The following is a 19,074-nucleotide window of genomic DNA, read 5'->3' on the forward strand; positions in this document are numbered from 1 at the left end:
TATCTAAAAAATTTTGTCTTCCTAAATGTTTCTGCTTTTCTCTAAAAATTTAACACTATTGCTCTTCTAATAGTCCCAGTTCAATTAAAATTTAAAGCTGACTTTGGAGTTGGGACAAAGATGACTCAGAGATGTTGCTTGGACAACATTACCATGGCAAACCCCTATAACCAGGATTAGAAACACAGATATCTAGTATGTCTATGCACCACACTTATTATTAGTTTATGCTGTTTATCATTACTACTACCATAATTCTAAAATGGTGGGTTTTATTTTTACTTTGCTGTGCAGAAGATGTTTTTAATTTCATGTGGTCCCACTGTCAATTGGTTTTAATGTCTGTGCTATCTAGATCCTGTTCAGAAAGTCCTTTTCTGTGCTTATAAGTTCAAGCACATTTCCTATATTCTCTTCTATCAGGTTCTAGGTATCAAGTCTTAGGTTGAGGTCCTTGATCACTTTGGAGTTAAGTTTTGTGCAGGATGAGAGATATGGATCTAGTTTCATCCTACTATAGACACCTGTCCAGTTCGACTATACTCATGTGTTGAAGATGTTTTTTTGCCAGTGTATATTATTTCCAAAACCAAGGTGGCAGTAGGTGTGTGGACTTACAATCACGTTTTAAATTCTACTCCATTGATTAATATAAGTGTTTCATATCAGTGCCATACTGTTTTTATTACTATAGCTCTGTACAAAAACTTAAAATCAGCTATGGTGATCACTTTAGCAGTACTTTATTGTTCATTATTGTTTTTGCTATTCTAGGCTTTTTGTGCTTCCACATGAAGTTTAAGATTTTCTTTTAATTCCTGCGTGGAACCGTGTTGGAATTTTGATGGGGATTGCACTGAATCTGTAGAATGCTTTTGGTAGATGGTAATTTTTACAATATTAATCCTATTGATCAAAGATATCTTCTGATGGGTACTTTATTTTTTCACTGTGTTAAAGTATTTATAATATAAGTATTTCACTTGTGTGGTTAGAGTTATCCTAAAATATTTTTGAGGCTATTGTCATTTAGTATTGTTTCCATTATTTCTTTCTCCTCCATGGTGTGTGTGTGTGTGTGTGTGTATATATATATATATATATAAAGGTACTGGTGTGTGTGTGTGTGTGTGTGTGTGTGTGTGTGTGTGTGTGTGTTAATTTTGTATCCTTCTACTTTGCAGAATGTATTTATTAGCTGTAGAAATCTCCTGGTAGAGTATGTATAAAATATTTTATGTATAAAATCATATCATCAGAAAGATATTTGATTTCTTCTTTTTCTATTTGATTTCACTCTTGTCTTGTTGTTACAGCTAAGATTGCAAACACTACATTGAATAAGAGATGGTGGACATCCTTGTCTTGTTCCTAACTTTAGTGTAAATGATTTGTATTTTTCTCCATTTAGAATGATGTTGGCTGTGGGCTTGCTGTAAATTGCCTGTATTATGTTTAAAAATGTCCCTGTATCCCTAGACTCTCCAAGACCTTTAGCATGAAGACGTGTTGTGGCGGGGGGGGGGGGGGGGGGAGGGTCTCTGCTGGTGTCAGGCAGACAGGAAAGTAAACCCCAAAAACGTGCAAATGAAAACTCGGTTCTGCTATGGGATGGTCTGTATGTCAAGTGTGTTGCTGATTGGTCAATAAATAAATCACTGATTGGCCAGTGGCCAGGCAGGAAGTGTAGGCGGGACAAGGAGGAGAATAAAGCTGGGAAGTGGAAGGTTGAGTCAGAGACACTGCCAGCCGCCACGATGACAAACAGCATGTGAAGATGCCAGTAAGCCACGAGTCACGTGGCAAGGTATAGATTAATAGAAATGGATTAATTTAAGCTATAAGAACAGTTAGCAAGAAGTCTGCCATGGCCATACAGTTCGTAAGCAATATAAGTCTCTGTGTTTACTTGGTTGGGTCTGAGCGGCTGTGGGACTGGCAGGTGAGAGAGATTTGTCCTGACTGTGGGCCAGGCAGGAAAACTCTAGCTACATGGTTCAGACTGACTTAATTAACCAGGATCAAGACTTTAGGAAGTCTGATTCCAGGTACTTTATTCCCAACAAATTTAAACACAGTATAATTTGAAAAAAATTTTCCTGGAATAATACAATACCTGGTGCACAAGGAAGTGTAATAATGAAACTTGACTCAGGGTACATGTCATTTCTTCCAAGAAGATGGGTTCTAGAGATAGGGTACCTATCTAGCTTAAGGGCATAAGCAGTGTCTGGTCTGATCTTGGTCATATAGACAGCATGGAGGTCATTAGACACCTCTGGTACTGGTTGTGGGAGCTTGGGGGAGCCCCTGGCTATATAGATAATGTAAGGGTTATTTAAACTAGTAGGTATTGTCCCTGGCTGTAAGAGTCATTTAGATTACTAGCCACCTCCAGTCCTGGTTCTAGGAGCTTGCTATAGCCTGGGCCAACAGATAATGCAGATCATTGGGCTATTAATTACCTCCAATTCCCAGCTTTCTCAATGAAAGAGCAGGTTTTACACCTTTCCCATTGGAAAGACAATACTGCATACTTAACATCGCTGGTCTTCCTGGAGACCTTTGGGCACAAGATCATCGGGCTGTGCTTCCAACATTTGGATTTTGTCAAAGGCACATTTTGCATTTAATAAAATGATTGTATGTGTGTGTGTGTGTGTGTGTGTGTGTGTGTGTGTGTGTGTGTGTGTTTTAGCATGTTTGAAATTATTTCAAACTAAGTCCTAAAAAGTTGTTTTATAGTTGAGATATTTTTTATTTAAATTTCTAAATAAAAGTCGTGTTCTATATTATTGTTTTTCAGTCACTAAAGCATTGGAAGTTTTAAAGCCCCAGGTGCCACAGGAAAGACAAGCAGTGGATAATGATAGAAAAGAGACACATTAAAGAATGCAAGGAAAATGTGGGCAAGATACCAGGTGATCTCATTCCTAGGGCAGCATATTTTTAACCTACTGCAAATAAAATTTTCTGAACTGATAAAACCAGTGGTTCTATCAAATGGAAAATATTTTTAAGTGTGTAAAGGACTAAGAGGTGTTTAGAAATGGAGCCAGCAGCTTTATCTTTAAAATCATTTGCAAATTGATGAAATTCAGCACATATGCTAGAGGTATTTAAAGTACCGTGGAGTTTTTTAGACTCTCATTTTATTGCTTCTAGTCCTAGCAATTAAAAATAAAACCATTATCTCACCTTTTGTTTCAGTTAAGTATCAATGTATTTTGCAATTGTGAAGATGGGAAGAAGCTTATATTTCCCCTAAATCCACTTTAAAAAGCACAGTTGTGTAAAGAGCTGTCTGCAAAAGATTATAATGCTGTCCTGTTGTTCACGATGATGTTCTTAAATTATGTGAATGAGAAGACAGAGTGGAGTACCGAGGCAAGGTTAAAATCTTAATATGGATACAATTTTAGAACAATTAATATACAGTTTTGGAACACACTTCCAAAGGCTAATGCCAAGAATGAAATGCCATTTTACTTGCAAAGGAAAAAGTACTCTACATAGAGATTTTTTTTCAATAAAATAAAAAAGGGAAAATGGGGTGAAAATACAAAAAAAGGGATCCTCATTAATCTATATGACTATCTGGTGGAAGATCAACTTTCATTAGGAATAGAATACATGTGTCACATGACTAGCAAATATGCCTGCATTTGCTCTCTGTAATGATAAGACTAAAGAGTCATAACTTTTGTTCAAACTTCTTGTCTTATTGAAAAAAACTTTCAAATCACCTAGCTGAAAATAGATCTTGAGGAAAATGAGTTTAAAAATCCAGGCAGTGTGCTTTCTCCCTCCTTTCATGTGTTTGTGTACATGTGTATTCGTGTTCACATGTGTATGAGCACATGTGTGGAAGTCCAATGTTGATGTCTGAGTGTTCCCTGATTGTTCTTCCATGTTACTCTTTTGAGATGTGGTCTCATGATCGATCCCAAGTTTGTCAATGCAGCTAGCTGAGCCAGCTGGCTCTAGGGATCCCTTGTCTCCATCCTTTGAAGCTGAAATCACAGGTGAGATACCATGCCAGTCTGCATAGAAGCTGCAGAGGCTGTATGGACCTAACCCTGGTCCTTCTGCTTGCATGGCTTTAACCTATGAACCATTTCCCCACCCTAAAATGGATAAAGGAAGAGTCATCTGCTTGCTTTGGAAGTTTGTTCACCTAAATAGATTTTGTAGGAACACTTAAGTCTACAAATAAATGATGCAGATAATAGAAGTCAAATGTAAATGCACAGTGTATATATTTTAGACTTAAATAGGATTATATAAGTGGAAATATTCCACTTAAAAATGATGACTCTATCTTCAAAAAGCACTTCCAATAATTTCATCTTGAAAGTAAAAAATATATACATTAAAAAATCTCACCCAGACATACTATCCATAACTGGTGCAGCGTCATAATGAATAAAAGACATGCATGCTTAGAAAATGGTGTTTAGAGCCTCTGAAACACTTAACACCATATTCTTGATAGTGTTTCCAGGAATGTCAATCAACCTATTTAGCCTTCAAAGAACGAATTCTGGGTAGGATTATTATTCTTCACTACAAACTTCCTTCTCTTGAGAATGGCATTCAAAGTAACTGGGGATCAGATTCTGAGCACTCTCTTCACTTATACCACCCCTTCCCAGGAAAGCAGAGTTCTGCTGGACTGTGGTTTCTGCTACTTCAGTATCAGCCCTCTTTCTGAATACTGTCTGCAGGAGGACCAGCATCCTGCATGTTTTGGAAAACACTAGTTACCTGTCGTCAACCTTGTAATAGTCATAAAGCAACGCTTAACTAAACTGAAGAAAATCTATGAAGTGATCCAGTTGTGCTGACTCTGAAGGCAAGCTGGGCCCACCAGCTCCTTCAGTGAGAACACAGAACTTCTCTCCCATCTCTGAGCTCTTTGTACAGTATGTACTACTTGTCAGAAGAAGTTTTAAGTCGGTACCAGCTACAACTCAGAATTTCATTTTGAGAACAGTTTTTTCTAAGTGAACAGCAGAAAACAGGTTAATCTTATCTAAAGGAATAATCTGAAAATAAGAACATTATTTCAGCACTTGTCTTTCTAAGCACTAGGTTATGTACAGAGACCTAATTTATATTCCTGTGTTTCCACCAGTATAAAAAATGTATTTCTTGGTAGATCTGTTTCTAGGAAATTTGAAAAAGTCTTAAATATGCAGACTAAGGAAATCTACTCTGGTGCTGTATAGCAGAGTCTACCGGAAGCAGGTGGACCTCCCTAATCTCACTTGTGTCTGCATCCTGTGCACTCACTATAAAGCCTCCTGGCTGCTCCTGCCTCAGCACACCAACACCCTGAGAATAAGAAGCAGAAAATAAATTTACTGCAGTGACTTGAACATTGCTGTGTGATCCTGTAACTTGCTGCATTTCTTTCTCTACTCCTAAAATGTACTCACCCAATACAAAAAGAAATTAAGTGGTGAAGTCAATGTAAATAACTGGAAAAAGGCAGTAACTAAATTCAGCATAACATCTGTCACTGGATATATATACAAAGTATACAAATTTTAATTACTTAGGTTTTTTCATCTTAAAACTACTTTCAATTCTATTGACTTTTTTGGTTTATTTTTAGCTCAGCTCGTATAAGAATGAATATTCAAGGGCTTTTCTTAAATATTCCCAAGCATATATTCAAATGGTATAAATATTTCTATAATAAAACTGGCACATAAACATTAGAATTGTGATATACATGACATGATCACACACTTCAGAATAATGAGATAGCATAAAATAAAGGTTTTGAATGAATTTAGAGAAAAATTTCAACTGCCATTTTAAGAATATCTCTTACTAGGTAATACTAAAATCTATCCAACATTATATTCTTAGTTCTGAGAAAACTAGATAGTTTTGTATATTTGTGCATCTCGGATACCAACATTTAAAATTAAGGAACAAAGGCTACCTAGACCACTATGGTGGAGACCAAAAGATTTTTAGATGGTATATTCAGAGTGTAATGGGCCATAAATCCAATAGATTTTCAAAAGCCACAGAAACACTGAATTTAGAGATGAACATCAACAGAAATTCTAATGGTATGCTGTGATACTTGTAATACTGATATTTTCATTAAATATTAACAAACATATGCTCCATTTTACAATGGATATGCTCCACACATTTCAGGGTGAGCACGCCTCACATCGTTCTGCAATCAGAACGTGTGTGACTGCTTTTACTCTCTAACAAGTTCCCAATGCCTGTCAGGATGACAATTCATGGCACATGCTGTACTTACCCAGTGTGTGGAGCAAAGTTACCTGACCAAAAAATCTGACATTTTGTTTCTTCTTAAACCAAGGACAAAAAGATTCCTCTCTCCTTTCTCCCCCATTCAATCTTGAGAACAAGCTTATTCTCCATCCACTCCTGATTATCCCCCTAAAACCCATGCTGAAAAGAGCCATGCCTACCAACTGTGGTCACAGGCCTGCCGGGCTGAGGTGCCAGACAAGACTGTCACCCTCCATCTTCAACACTTACTTGCTTAGTGATCTGGGCTCTAGATTCCTGGAATTAGGAATGCTCTTAACTAAAACTACAGCTCCCAATCAATTTTAGGATTCGATTTTTGACTAACTATAAATATATCCTTTTTCTGTTTCAGCTAACGGACTCTTGAAGCTTTCTCCCAGATTTCTCGATCTGAATTAATTTTCCCTAACTCATCTAATTTGATTTCTGACCCATCAACTGATTCTCTGATGATTAATGATGCACAGTCATGCCTAGGTACTAAGGCTCACATCCTACCCTCTACAACTCTTAAAGTACTGACATTATTGGATTTATTCTCAGGCCATTTATTGAGCCATGTATTTCCCAGCAAAACTAAGTAAGTGACAGAAATGAAAATAACTACCTGCAAAGTGTTGAAACAGAAATGCACGTTGCCATGGAAACAGAGCTGTATTTGTGACCTAACTTTTATTCTATGCAGTTCCAAAGCCAAGAAGTAGCCAAAGAGGAAGCAGAGACTTAACTAAGAACGTGATAAAAGGAATCAGAAAGTACATATTACTTTTATTAGTAGGAATTGTATAATGGGTTCTTTCTGGTCTACTTTTTGCTGTCTGTTGGGTAAAAAATGCCATGAACTTAGGTAGATACTAATTTCATATGTCATAAGGACCTATTTTTCCTAGTTCTGCATGTTCACAATTGAATGTACATAAAAAAGTAGATGCTGTTAACTAAAATTATATCCACAATACAAACCACATCACCTAAATAAATACCTTTCTTTTTAGTTTAGTTTTAGAAAACCATTATATATTAGAGTACATTTACATATATTCTAAATGCTTCAATTTTTTTTTTTTTTTTTTTTTTTTTTTGGTTTTTCGAGACAGGGTTTCTCTGTGTAGTTTTGCGCCTTTCCTGGAACTCGCTTTGGAGACCAGGCTGGCCTCGAACTCACAGAGATCCGCCTGGCTCTGCCTCCCGAGTGCTGGGATTAAAGGCGTGCGCCACCACCGCCCGGCCTAAATGCTTCAATATTTTACAAGCAGCTTCTTGTAACCTAACAAACATGTATGTTGTTACTTCAAACAAACAAATGAACAAACAAACACAAAAGAGGCTTAAAAAAATGGGTTGCCAGGTATGGTGGTGCACGATTTTAATCCTGGCACTCAGGAGGCAGAGGCAGGCGATCTCTGAGTTTGAGGCCAGCCTGGTCTATAGAGTGAGTTCTAGGACAGCCAGGGCTATGCAGAGAAACCTTGTCTCAAAAAAATAAAAGAAAAGGATGGGGATGTGGTATGTGTTTTAGTTCAGGGTTGACTTCACAGGCCTACTCCATCTGACAGCACCACATTTCAGCCAGTTGTAGCATCTTTCACTGTGTCTTAGAGAGATCCAGAACAAAGGTACAGACTCAAGTGATTTGGAAACTTAAAAATCTTTTGCTGAAACTTAGTGGCCATTATTGTTTTTCTGCTTTAAAAAAAATAAACCGTTGCTAGCAAAATCAATAAAATTGATTAAACTAACATGTCAACACTAAAGAAATGCTAAGGAAATCTAAAACAATGTCATCGGGTAGAAGTACATGCTGGCTTCCTCCAGCTGGAAGTATTTCCTATTCACTGGCAATTCCACTCTGAAACAATGTTGTTTTGTTGAGAGATGTGATTCTGCTTCTTTCCCCATATTTTATTGTATCATGAAATTGCATTTTAACAGGATGTTGAAGATTTATTATGAAAGTTTGGCTGAAGCCATCTTCTATTGATTTACACTGACAGTTCAGTTTTCCACGTGGTTCTTATTCCCTACAGTGTTCTTATCTATCTTTCCTCAACTCACTACTGATGAAGACAACTGTATCATGGCAATCATCAAATATCCTTTCTATCTTGGTGTCCTTGCTATGCTTGTAGACTCTTCATTACTTGGTATCATAAAAAGCATCAATCATTGTTAAAGTGCCTGTGATCACCACTGTGGAGACTACAAGGTTTATCTTAGAGCCTCAACTGTTCATCCTGATTAATTCTCAAAAAAATATTTTTTATCTTCCTTATCCTAAAACATATATCTTTGTTATAGCAACAATATGAAGAATTTATTGGCTATTCTTATAAAATAATAGTAAATGATGGTCCCCAAAGATGTTTCACAAGACACAGATAAGCTGTATTTCAAAACACTAGCTACAATTCAGAAGAGCTAAGAATCTCCAAACTTCTCTATCAATATTCACTATGAGTTAACTAGCTAGCAATACCCAAACCAGTTTAATTTTGGGAACTACCTGGGAGCAGCAGATGCAAATAGAAAAAGAAAAATGCAACCATTGAATATCTAAAAGTTTTCTTTATGATTTTTTTACCTAAATATTTTAACTTTAAAAATACCAAAGAAAAAGTAGAGAAGTAAAGTGATTTTATTTTTATGATTTCTGATACCCAACCCACTTCCCAGAAGTTGCTTGCTTTTAATTCTGTTGGTAACCATCACTATACCATTATAGTCTTTGTGAATTACTATTTAATCATCGCTTTTTTATTTCCTGTCAAAATAGACATTTAATTTATAAAGACCTGCTCTCTCTTCACCATCTTCAAAACATAATTACATCACCATTTCAATTCCTTTATTGGTTATCTTTATAACTTCAATAAGGTAAGTATTCTAACACTTCTATCATTTAATTCCTCACTCTGTACATGAGTATATTAGTACACTGTAACTTTAGCCTGGCTTATGCTCTAAATAATTTTTAAGTTAAAATTATCTGACTTTGTGTGTGTGTGTGTGTGTGTGTGTGTGTGTGTGTGTGTGTGTGTGTGCACACATGGGTGAAGAGAGTGGAAGTCAGGAGACAACTTGTGGAGTCACTTCTCTCCTTCCACTGTGTGGGTCCTGGGAACTGGACTCAAGCTGTCTGGACTGGTGGAGGTGCCTCAACCCCTGAGTCATCTGGTCAGCACACACATGTATTTTCATGATCTACATAATTTTTTACTTTTGTCATTCATACTTATATTAAGGTTGGCCACATACAGTGTCTATCATAATGAATATATTTCCTATGACTTCAAAAGGCAAATTTAAACACATAGATATAATTATTATTTGAAACAGGACTAGATTATAGAGCACCAAAAGCATCGGCAACAAAAGCAAGAATGGACAAGTAGGATTTCTCAAACTGAAAATGGATTTCTGGAAGTAAAGAAAAAAATTGCCAGAGGTAATGGCTACAAAATGGGATAAAATGTGTAAATCTTACACTTGATAAGGGGCTACTAAACAATACAGTGAACCCAGCAACTCAAAAGCAAAACCTCTTAATTGATTAAACACTGTACAAGAACCTGAATGAACATTTCTCAAAAGAAAACATAAAAATGGCCAGTAGATGCCAGCATCACTAATTACTATATAAATCTAAAGTAAAATCACCATGATGGGTGGGGAGGTGGGAGGTGGAAAAGGACACATGTAACCACAAACCTCAAAACCTGAGGTCAATCCCCAGATCACCTGAAAGAAAAGAGAACCTATTCCCAAAGTTGTCATTGGACCCGTCACACATAAACTGCCCATGCACGCCCTCCCATACGATAGTAAAAACTTAAAATCAGAATGAGATACCCAGAGAAAGAGAGCTCCCCTGGGATCCAGCAATCCCACATCTGGGTATATTCCCAAAGAGACTGGGAACTGGGTCTCAGAGATGTATGCACAACTGTGTTCATTATATGTTCTAACAGCAAGACATGAAAACCCACCGTGAGCAGATAAAGTGTATCTCTCTATCTATGTCCACAGGACTTACAGGATACTCTCACACTGTGTCCACAGGACTTACAGGACACACTCACACTGTGTCCACAGGACTTAAAGGACACACTCACACTTACCCCAACACTGATGAACTTGGAGGACACTCTAATCATGCTAAATGAAATAAGCCAAACAAAGTAGTGTTATTGTTTGTTTTTTACTTTTTTGGGAGGGCCCACCACAGGGAGGCTTATTCTTACTATGAATGCCCAGCCTTAGTTTGGCTTAGTTTCTAGCCAGCTTTCCTTAACTTAAATTATCCTGACTACCTTTTTCCTTTGGGCTTCTTCTGTTCTCTTATAGTCTTACTCCGTGGCTTGCTGGCCCCTGGAGTCCTCCTCCTTCTCTGGCTGCTAGATCTTCCAACCCTCTTCTCAGTTTTCTCCTCCAATATATACTATCTGGCCGCTAGTCCCACCTATCCTTTCTCCTGCCTGGCTATTGGCCAGTTCTTTATTAGACCAACAGATGTTTTACACAGTCACAGTAACACAGCTTCACAGAGTTAGACAAATGCAACACAGACAAAAGTAACACACCTTAAAATAATATTCTACTACAAAGTAGTATATTATTTGCACGAAATCAGAAACCTAAAACCAACCTAATAAAGGCAGAGAAAATACAATGGTAGTTGTCTGAGACTGGTTTGGGGGAGGGATACATTGAAACCTTGGTTATAGGATAGAGGTTTCAGTTATAAAAGATGATCAAGTTCTGACAACCAATATACATCATGTGCTCCTAAGCACACTGTGCTGTGTACTTGAAATCACTAATCCAGCAGATCTCACATGTTCTCTCCACAAGAAGAACAGGGGAAAGGAAACCACGAACTGTTGGACAGGCTAAGTAGCTGATGGGTTAACAGTACAGTATCATTTCATACTGAGAAAGAACCACAAACATCAAATACAAGAACACCTTAAAAATATACAATTATTTGTCAATTGTAGCTCATTAAAATCAAGGAAGATACAGTAAATATACACAGCAGTTTTTAAAAGTCTGCTTTTAGTAACCATTACTAATTTAGTAAACTTCTAAGAAGAGACCTTCAGTAAATGAAACTATAGAAGTATAAGGCAAAGCCAACCATAGAAACAACACCACTTGGGAAAATATTCATCAACTGGGAAGAGCTTTCATAACTCTCTGGGGGCAGGAAGTGGACAGAACTGTCTTTAAAGCTGAGGGATCCAACAGGCTGTGACAGCTCCAACTAACTGTTGGGAAAGGGCTTCATTGGGTAGGCCATCTATCTACCTATCTTCTCAATAGGTTGGGCTCCGACACTATAATAATGTTGAAAACCAGTTAGAGATGAGATTACTAACACACAAAGGAACCATCCCAATTTGTACACGATAGTTAATACAGAAAAACAAAACAAAAAAACTTCAGAAGGCTCCTCCCTAAAACAAAATTTAAAAACAATCCTAGGGGCCATGGATTCTGATATAGATTCTATGATCTCAAAACAAGCCTTCTTCATTATTGGACTTAAATCTTAACACAGCTACCCCCAACTCCAGAATTCTGAGTTCCCACTCAGGAAGAGACTGTTGCAGTTGTTCTCAACCTGTGGGTTGCAGGGGTCACCTAAGACTATTGGAAAACACATATATTTACATTACGATTCATAACAGTAGCAAAATGACAGTTAGGAAGCAGCAACAGAAACAGTTTTAAGGTTGGAAGTCACCACAGCACAGGGAGCTGTATTAAAGGGTCCCAGCCTTAGGAAGGGTCAGAACTGCTGCTTAAGGAGATGAAGAGAAGCTCTTTTAAAAAACAAATCAGCCGTTTGCTATCTCATCTGTGGCAAATTGAGCAACAAAAACCTCCTCCTCCCAAGGATGTCAGTTTGTGTTATAGTCCGCAAAATCCCTAACTGTGACACTTTACATAGTCTAACTAAAAGGGCATTAGGAATTAATTTAAAATCCTGAGAGGTTGGCTGGGTCTGGTGGCACACACCAGACAGGCAGGTCACCATGAGTTCAAGGCTAACCTGGTCTCTATAGTGAGTTCCAGACTAGCTAGGGCTACACAGTGATATCCTGTTTCAAAAAAAAATCAAATAAATAATTAATCTGGAGGTGGAGGTTCTTCTGGACTGTGCACATGGCCCAGTATCATCACAAGGCTCTGTAACAGGCACCATAGGGCCAAGAGCAAGAGCGAAGGAGCTGGGACAATGGACGCAGAAGGCAGAAAGGGGACATAAGGTGGAACCCCTCGAGATTCCAGGTCACTAACAGCTAGAAGTAAGAAACATATCCTCCCCTGAAGAGCCAGAAGGAATCAGCTTTCCCAACAATTTTAGTTTTGAAAGATGACCTTCTGAATTCTCATCTTCAGAACTGTAAAATAACACATCTCTGTAGTCCTAGGACACAGAGCTTGTTGTAAGTTGTCACAGCACCAATAGGAAGGAAAGCTCCCACTTCCCTTTTGTGAATATAAGTCAAAGCCAGCACTGTAAGCACATAAGAGTCAGCCACAACTGTGAAAGATAAAGATAGACAATTTAACCTTGAATAAAAATGGGTTCAGGGAACTAAACTTAAAAGTCATTCTACTTCATATACTTAGAGACAGCAAAATGGGTTGCATCTATAAAATGAAAACAGATGCTTTTAGAGAAAAAAAAATGAGGCTGGGGGAGGGCTCAGCAGATACGTGTTTTCTATGCAAGTTTGAGGGTTGGTGCTTGGGTCCCAGCACCACACAAAAGACGGGGGTTGTAAGTACACCTGTAAGTCCCAGCACCAGGGAGGAGTGGGGACAGGAGCTGAGACAGTGAGGTCCAGGCTCAGAGATACTATGTTTCACAAACTAAGCTTGAGAACAACCAAGGAAGACACCTGACACTGACCTCTGGCCTCTGTACATGCACACACAGGCAAGTACACTCTCACACATGTGCATGCACATGCACACATACATTACTACACACAAATACATAAAAGGAATACTGGAAAAAATACACTTTTAAAGTTTCAAAGTATTATTCCTTTGGATCTTAGCTTCAAAATGTTAAAGCTGGGTACTTACTTTGGAGGGTCTATAGAGGTCAGGAAACCTGAAAGGAGGGAGGGAGAGGGTTTTCAGGGGGAGGGAGAGTAGAACACATGATATGAAAGTGGGGGGGGGGGGAACTAAAGGTTTCAATGAGCATGAAAGCCGGGTAGCTTTTATAGTGTTGGAAGGAGCAATGTATGGAGAGGGATGGGGGAGATAAGGTGTTGGTGGGTTGGTTAAGTAAAATTAAGGATGCAAGAATGGAAGGAAACTCACTGCGTGCGTGTGTGTGTGTGTGTGTGTGTGTGTGTGTGTGTGTGTGTGTGTGTGTGTGTGTGTTGCATAGGTGGACACTGTTTCCCAGATGACACCGGTTATCACTACAAATCTCAGTACCAGTGTGAGATACTTCCCCATGAATTATTGGTCAGGGAGGTCCCCAGAGCCTTCAAAACAACAGAGGTTATTGCCACTGCCCTTGGTGGCCCACCATACCTGAATGGCAAGACTCTATTGTTGAAGACACAACACACTTTAGTTGAAGGACACAGAGAAATCAAGCTGTAACAGACCTGAAATCTTCCTCCCTAATGGCTAGCTTCCACAGTACCAGAAAGTACTATGAGGTCATTGGGAGAGAAGTCGTAAGCAGCCTTATACACAGAGGTGCACCCTGAATGCACCAATACAGGTCTGCTGAGCAAGGTGTGTCCACTGGTCCAGTAGCAAGATCACTGCTATGAGGGTAACAACCACTTTAGGATGTACTTGGAGCCTGCTCCATCAGAAGGGAACCCACACCTGGTACTGTTACCCTGGTCAAGAGCCCATGGCTGGGAGATTGTTGGTCCTAGGGAGAACCAAACTGCCTTCTAAATATTTGTATAGGCATAGACTAGTGTTGCACTCAACCACGGTCAAAGAAGTGTCTTTTTGCCTTGGGCAGTGATTGATGCAGATTCATAACTGCAATTGTTATGACTTAGTGCTGGAAAATTGGTGACTGTTGAGTGCTCAGCCCTAAATAGGATATTTATGTCAACCCCTTCAAGGTTTAAGGAACATCATAGAAGAGGGTACAGAAATGTAAGAGCTTGAGGCTGGGGAGTGGTGCTGAGAAATGCTGTCTTCTTGACAGCAGTTAAGTTTACCTGTATGAGACCTGCACAAGACCAAGGCAGGCACCATTCCTAAATGGACTGGGGAGAGCTCCTGAGGCTGTACCTCTAGCTCAGGAGAGACTGCAGTTGATGGCTTCTGGGGGAGAAGTCATTTTTCCTCTGGGGTGTGGCTACTAGTAGGCTGCCTAAACTTTGGTGTGCAGCGGCTACTTCCATGTACATATAAAGAACATTAAGGGGGCTGGAGAGATGGCTCAGAGATTAAGAGCACCGACTGCTCTTCCAGAGGTCCTGAGTTCAATTCCCATCACCCACGTGGTGGCTCACAACCATCTGTAATGAGATCTGGCGCCCTCTTCTGTGTATATAATAAATAAATAAATAAAAAGAACATTAATTTGACCCAGTGGATTTAAAAAAGGAAAGAGAGGGGGGAGGGAGGGAGGAAGGGAGAGAGGGAGTGAAGGGGAGGAAGGAAGGGAGGAAGGGGGAGGGAGGGAGGAAGGGAGGGAGGGAGGAAGGAAGGAAGAAACGAAGGAAGGAAGGAACGAAGGAAAGGAAAGGAAGGAAGGAGCAGACAGAACATATTGAGAGCTTCTGGGGAGAGTTGGGTGGATATGACAAGATGCATTGTATATATGAATGCAGTTATTAAGGAATAAATAATAGTTTAAAAATAATAAAAAAGATTTCTGGGTAGCAAAACAAAGAAAATTTATGGAAACACCAGTGTGTGTGTGGGGGAAACAAATAAAATTTTGTAGAAAAGAGAATCGTAAAGTCTAACTAAGAGGTTCATGTACACTTACCAAGAGGCCAGAAAAAGACAAAAAATGCCATTACCACAACAGTAAACCTAGATGGTGAAGAATTTCAACAACTAATCCAAATGAACTTGCCAGAGCAGGAGCTGGACCTTGTCAAGGCACCTTAGTGACAAATGCTGAAGGCAATCACTTTGTTGGATTTATTTTGGAGAAGTTTATGTTTTATGCTGTTGTTGAGCAGTGTTTTTTTTATTATGTTGTCTGTTATGAGTAATGCACACAATGTTGATTTTTTGAATACTTATTCACTTTACAGTCAGTCGTCCTGATGAATTATCAATAGATTTGGGACTGTCAAACCATAATTTATATTACCTATAAATAATGATAATTTTGTTCCTTGCTTTCCAACCCTTGTATCATGTAGCAGAGATAGAGATTTCTTTAAAATATTAGCTAGAAGCTATGGTAGTGAGTATCATCATGATTTTAAAGTATTGCTTCTAGAATTCCCTTATTAACAATGCTTGTGACACAAAGAAAGCAGATTTAAAATGTGGAGAGTTAAGACTCATAGATCTTTATCTAGGATGTCTGGAACATGAGAGAGCTCAGGGTCAAAGTACTTGAGGCAAGCCTGATGGCCTGAGTTTGAGTCCCAGAACCCATGTGTCAGGGAAACCCAATTTCCACAAGTTACCCACTGACTTCCACCATGCGTTCACTGTCCACATAGTGGGAACCAAAAACAGAGGGCCCGAACAAGCTGCTGCCCTTAGCCTTTAACGGCCACACCTACCAGGCCAGTCTTTTCAACTTAAATAGCAGTTGAGACATTTTGTTTTTCCTGTGGTTTACTTCACAGTGAGGGACAAAGGTCTCAGATGTAGAGCCATCTGTCCAGCCTCTGGTCAGAATCGATCCACTCTTGATACACATGCTACCATATGCACGGTTCCACTGAGTGCACAGTGCAGCTCGGCTCTGTAGATTTCATCCCACTGTCTTGTAGCTTCCGTGGCTGCTCCAGGATTGCTATGCAGGGCCTCTTCTTGTTGCTCATTTTCAAGTGCTTTACTTTGATTCTGCATTCAGTTCACTGTGAGGTGTCGAGATGGGGGCTTAGGATTGATTTACCGTCTACTTGGGATCTGCTGCTTCTCTCAGGTCTGTGCCATGGTATCTGTTGTCAGTTCCGGTACATTCTCAGACACCAATCACAGCAATACCACACCTGCCTTGTTTCCTTTCTGTGACCAAGATGAAATGTGCAACCTCATGGATTTCACAGTTCCTGCTTTTCCAGTCTCTCCACTGATTTTATGTTGTATTCTAGTTGATCTCTCAAGATTCAGTTTCTAGTTCACAATTTTATTTTTGCATGTATTTTTCGCTTTAATCTCCCCAATGAAATAATTAAGTTATACTTTTAATTTAGAAAAGTTCTGTTTTGAAACTTGGTTTGAAAATTTTGGATAGCTTCTAATTGCTCTCCTTTTTTTTTCTGGTTCATATTTTATTTCTTTAGATATTTCATACATTGTGGTTTTTTTTTTTCTGGCTCTTTCTTGTTGGTTTATGGCTCCCATTCTTTTTTTCTTAATTTGTAGGATATCTATGAGCCTGCAGTGGTTGGAATAAGAATGTCCTCCACAGATGTTGGCATTTGAATACTTGGTACCCAGCTGATGTCTGGGGGAGGCTTAGGAGTCTGTCCCTGGAAGGAATGCTTTGAGAGTTTAAAGTGTAGTGCCATTTCAAGTTTGCTCGTTCTGCTTCCTGCTTGCAGCTCAAGATGCAAGTTCTTAGCTTCCACCACCATGCACCCACTCTGCCACTACAGACTCTTATCCTTCTGGAGCCACACCCAAATAAACCATTTCTTCTGTAAATTGCCTTGGCTGTGGTATTTTGTCACAGCAATAGAAAAGTAACTACTAGATGGCATCAGCTGGGAAAGTTGCCTCTGGAGATAACTATCAGTCCCTTCTCCTAGAGAGTGAACTAACAGTCCCTTCTCCTAGGGAGTGAACTAACAGTCCCTTCTCCTAGAGAGTGAACTAACAGTCCCTTCTCCTAGAGAGTGAACTAACAGTCCCTTCTCCTAGAGAGTGAACTAACAGTCCCTTCTCCTAGGGAGTGAACTAACAGTCCCTTCTCCTAGAGAGTGAACTAACAGTCCCTTCTCCTAGGGAGTGAACTAACAGTCCCTTCTCCTAGAGAGTGAACTAACAGTCCCTTCTCCTAGGGAGTGAACTAACAGTCCCTTCTCCTAGAGAGTGAACTAACAGTCCCTTCTCCTAGGGAGTGAACTAACAGTCCCTTCTCCTAGGGAGTGAACTAACAGTCCCTTCTCCTAGAGAGTGAGGGAGCAACTCAACCTGGAACACTCTTCCTTTTCACAGGGTCTCAGCGAAATGTGGCAAGTTTAATAAGACAATTATTGAATATGACAATTTTAATTTAATTTGTTTCAATTAAACATTCCAATTTGTTTAATTGACAGTCTCAAGTTGGGTGTCTCTATGCTATGAAAGATTTATTCTGATTACTGTGCTGATGTTGACATTTGCTTTGGGGACAGCCCTCCTGTCCTGTGTGTTTTCATTGTTTGCTTCACGTTTTTGAGAGACTAAGGCAGGAATACGTGGTACTGAGGTTTTCCCTTCCTTCTCATGAGCCCACAATTATATGAAATCTACATGGTAATTAGGCTCTACAATGAGAGTCCCTTTCAATCTAGCCTACTTGTACTACAAAGTTTTAGAGTTTTTTAAAGTGATATATGTTTTATATGTTATCCTTCTTTTCAAAATGAGATAACTGAGTTTTTCACTCATGTTTGCTAACATACCAATGTTACATAATATTACCACAAATCTGTATCTTGTTCCAATAACTTTAGGCCTTAGTTTTGTTGTTGTTGTGTTTTTAGGTTGAGGACCTGATAGCCATCGTTCCTTTACAATTGGTTCTAGAAATTATAAACTATGAGGGTGAATATCAGTTTTCCCCAAAGACTCCAAAAGTTGATTTCCCATTACTTTTTGGGAAATTAAACTTTAATATAGCAAATTAAAGAGCAAACAAAGAAATATTTGATAAAATCCAGAAAGGCAATGAAATAAAGTCTTAGGCTGACAGTCAGGCCTGTTTCAGAAAGTAATTTATCCCCCTGAAGTACAATGGTGTGCTAGTTAATTTTTGTCAGCTTGACACAAATGAAAGTCACCTGGGAGGAGAGAATCTCACTCGAGAAAACGTCTCCATCAGATTGGTCAGCTGCAGGTCTGTGTGGCATTTATTGATTGCTGATTATTGTGGGAGGCCTCAGCCCACTGTGAGTGGAGACACACCTGGTCACGTGGTTCCGGGATATATAATACAGTAGGTGGACATAAGCTTGGAAGTGAGCCAGTAAGCAGCATTCTTCCATGGTTCCTGCTTCAGTTCCTGCCTTCAGCTTGACTTGAGCTCCTGCCCTGGCTGCTTCATGGATGGATCTAATTGTAAGACGCAAACCTTTTCATCCCCAAGTTGCTTTTGGTCAGACAGAAAGAGTGAATCTCGTCAAAGGAAAAGGAAGAAACCACGAATGACAAGTATGATTGCAAGAATGAAAACTAGGAGAGCATTGAACAGGTCTATTAGGTACGCCCAGATGGGCCATTAGAAACCAACCCAGCTCAAAACAGGTACAGCACATCATGTTATCTCCTGTGCCTGGTACTAAAATCTCTTCCTGTGAGTGGCCTGACAGTCATAACACTATATCCCACAGAGGGAAATGATGGATGGACAACTTTTTC

The 19,074-nt window shown here is 39.2% G+C and overlaps 1 protein-coding gene across 8 annotated transcripts in view; it reads right to left on the bottom strand.

Annotated features, from left to right (window-relative positions):
* The window catches only part of Cep112 (centrosomal protein 112), a 494,900-nt gene that overhangs the window by 269,295 nt on the left and 206,531 nt on the right, over positions 1 to 19,074 (bottom strand). The window lies entirely within an intron of this gene.

This window comes from Peromyscus californicus, unplaced genomic scaffold, assembly GCF_007827085.1.
Source record: "Peromyscus californicus insignis strain IS unplaced genomic scaffold, ASM782708v3 Scaffold_3__1_contigs__length_106647218, whole genome shotgun sequence".
NCBI lineage: Eukaryota > Metazoa > Chordata > Mammalia > Rodentia > Cricetidae > Peromyscus > Peromyscus californicus.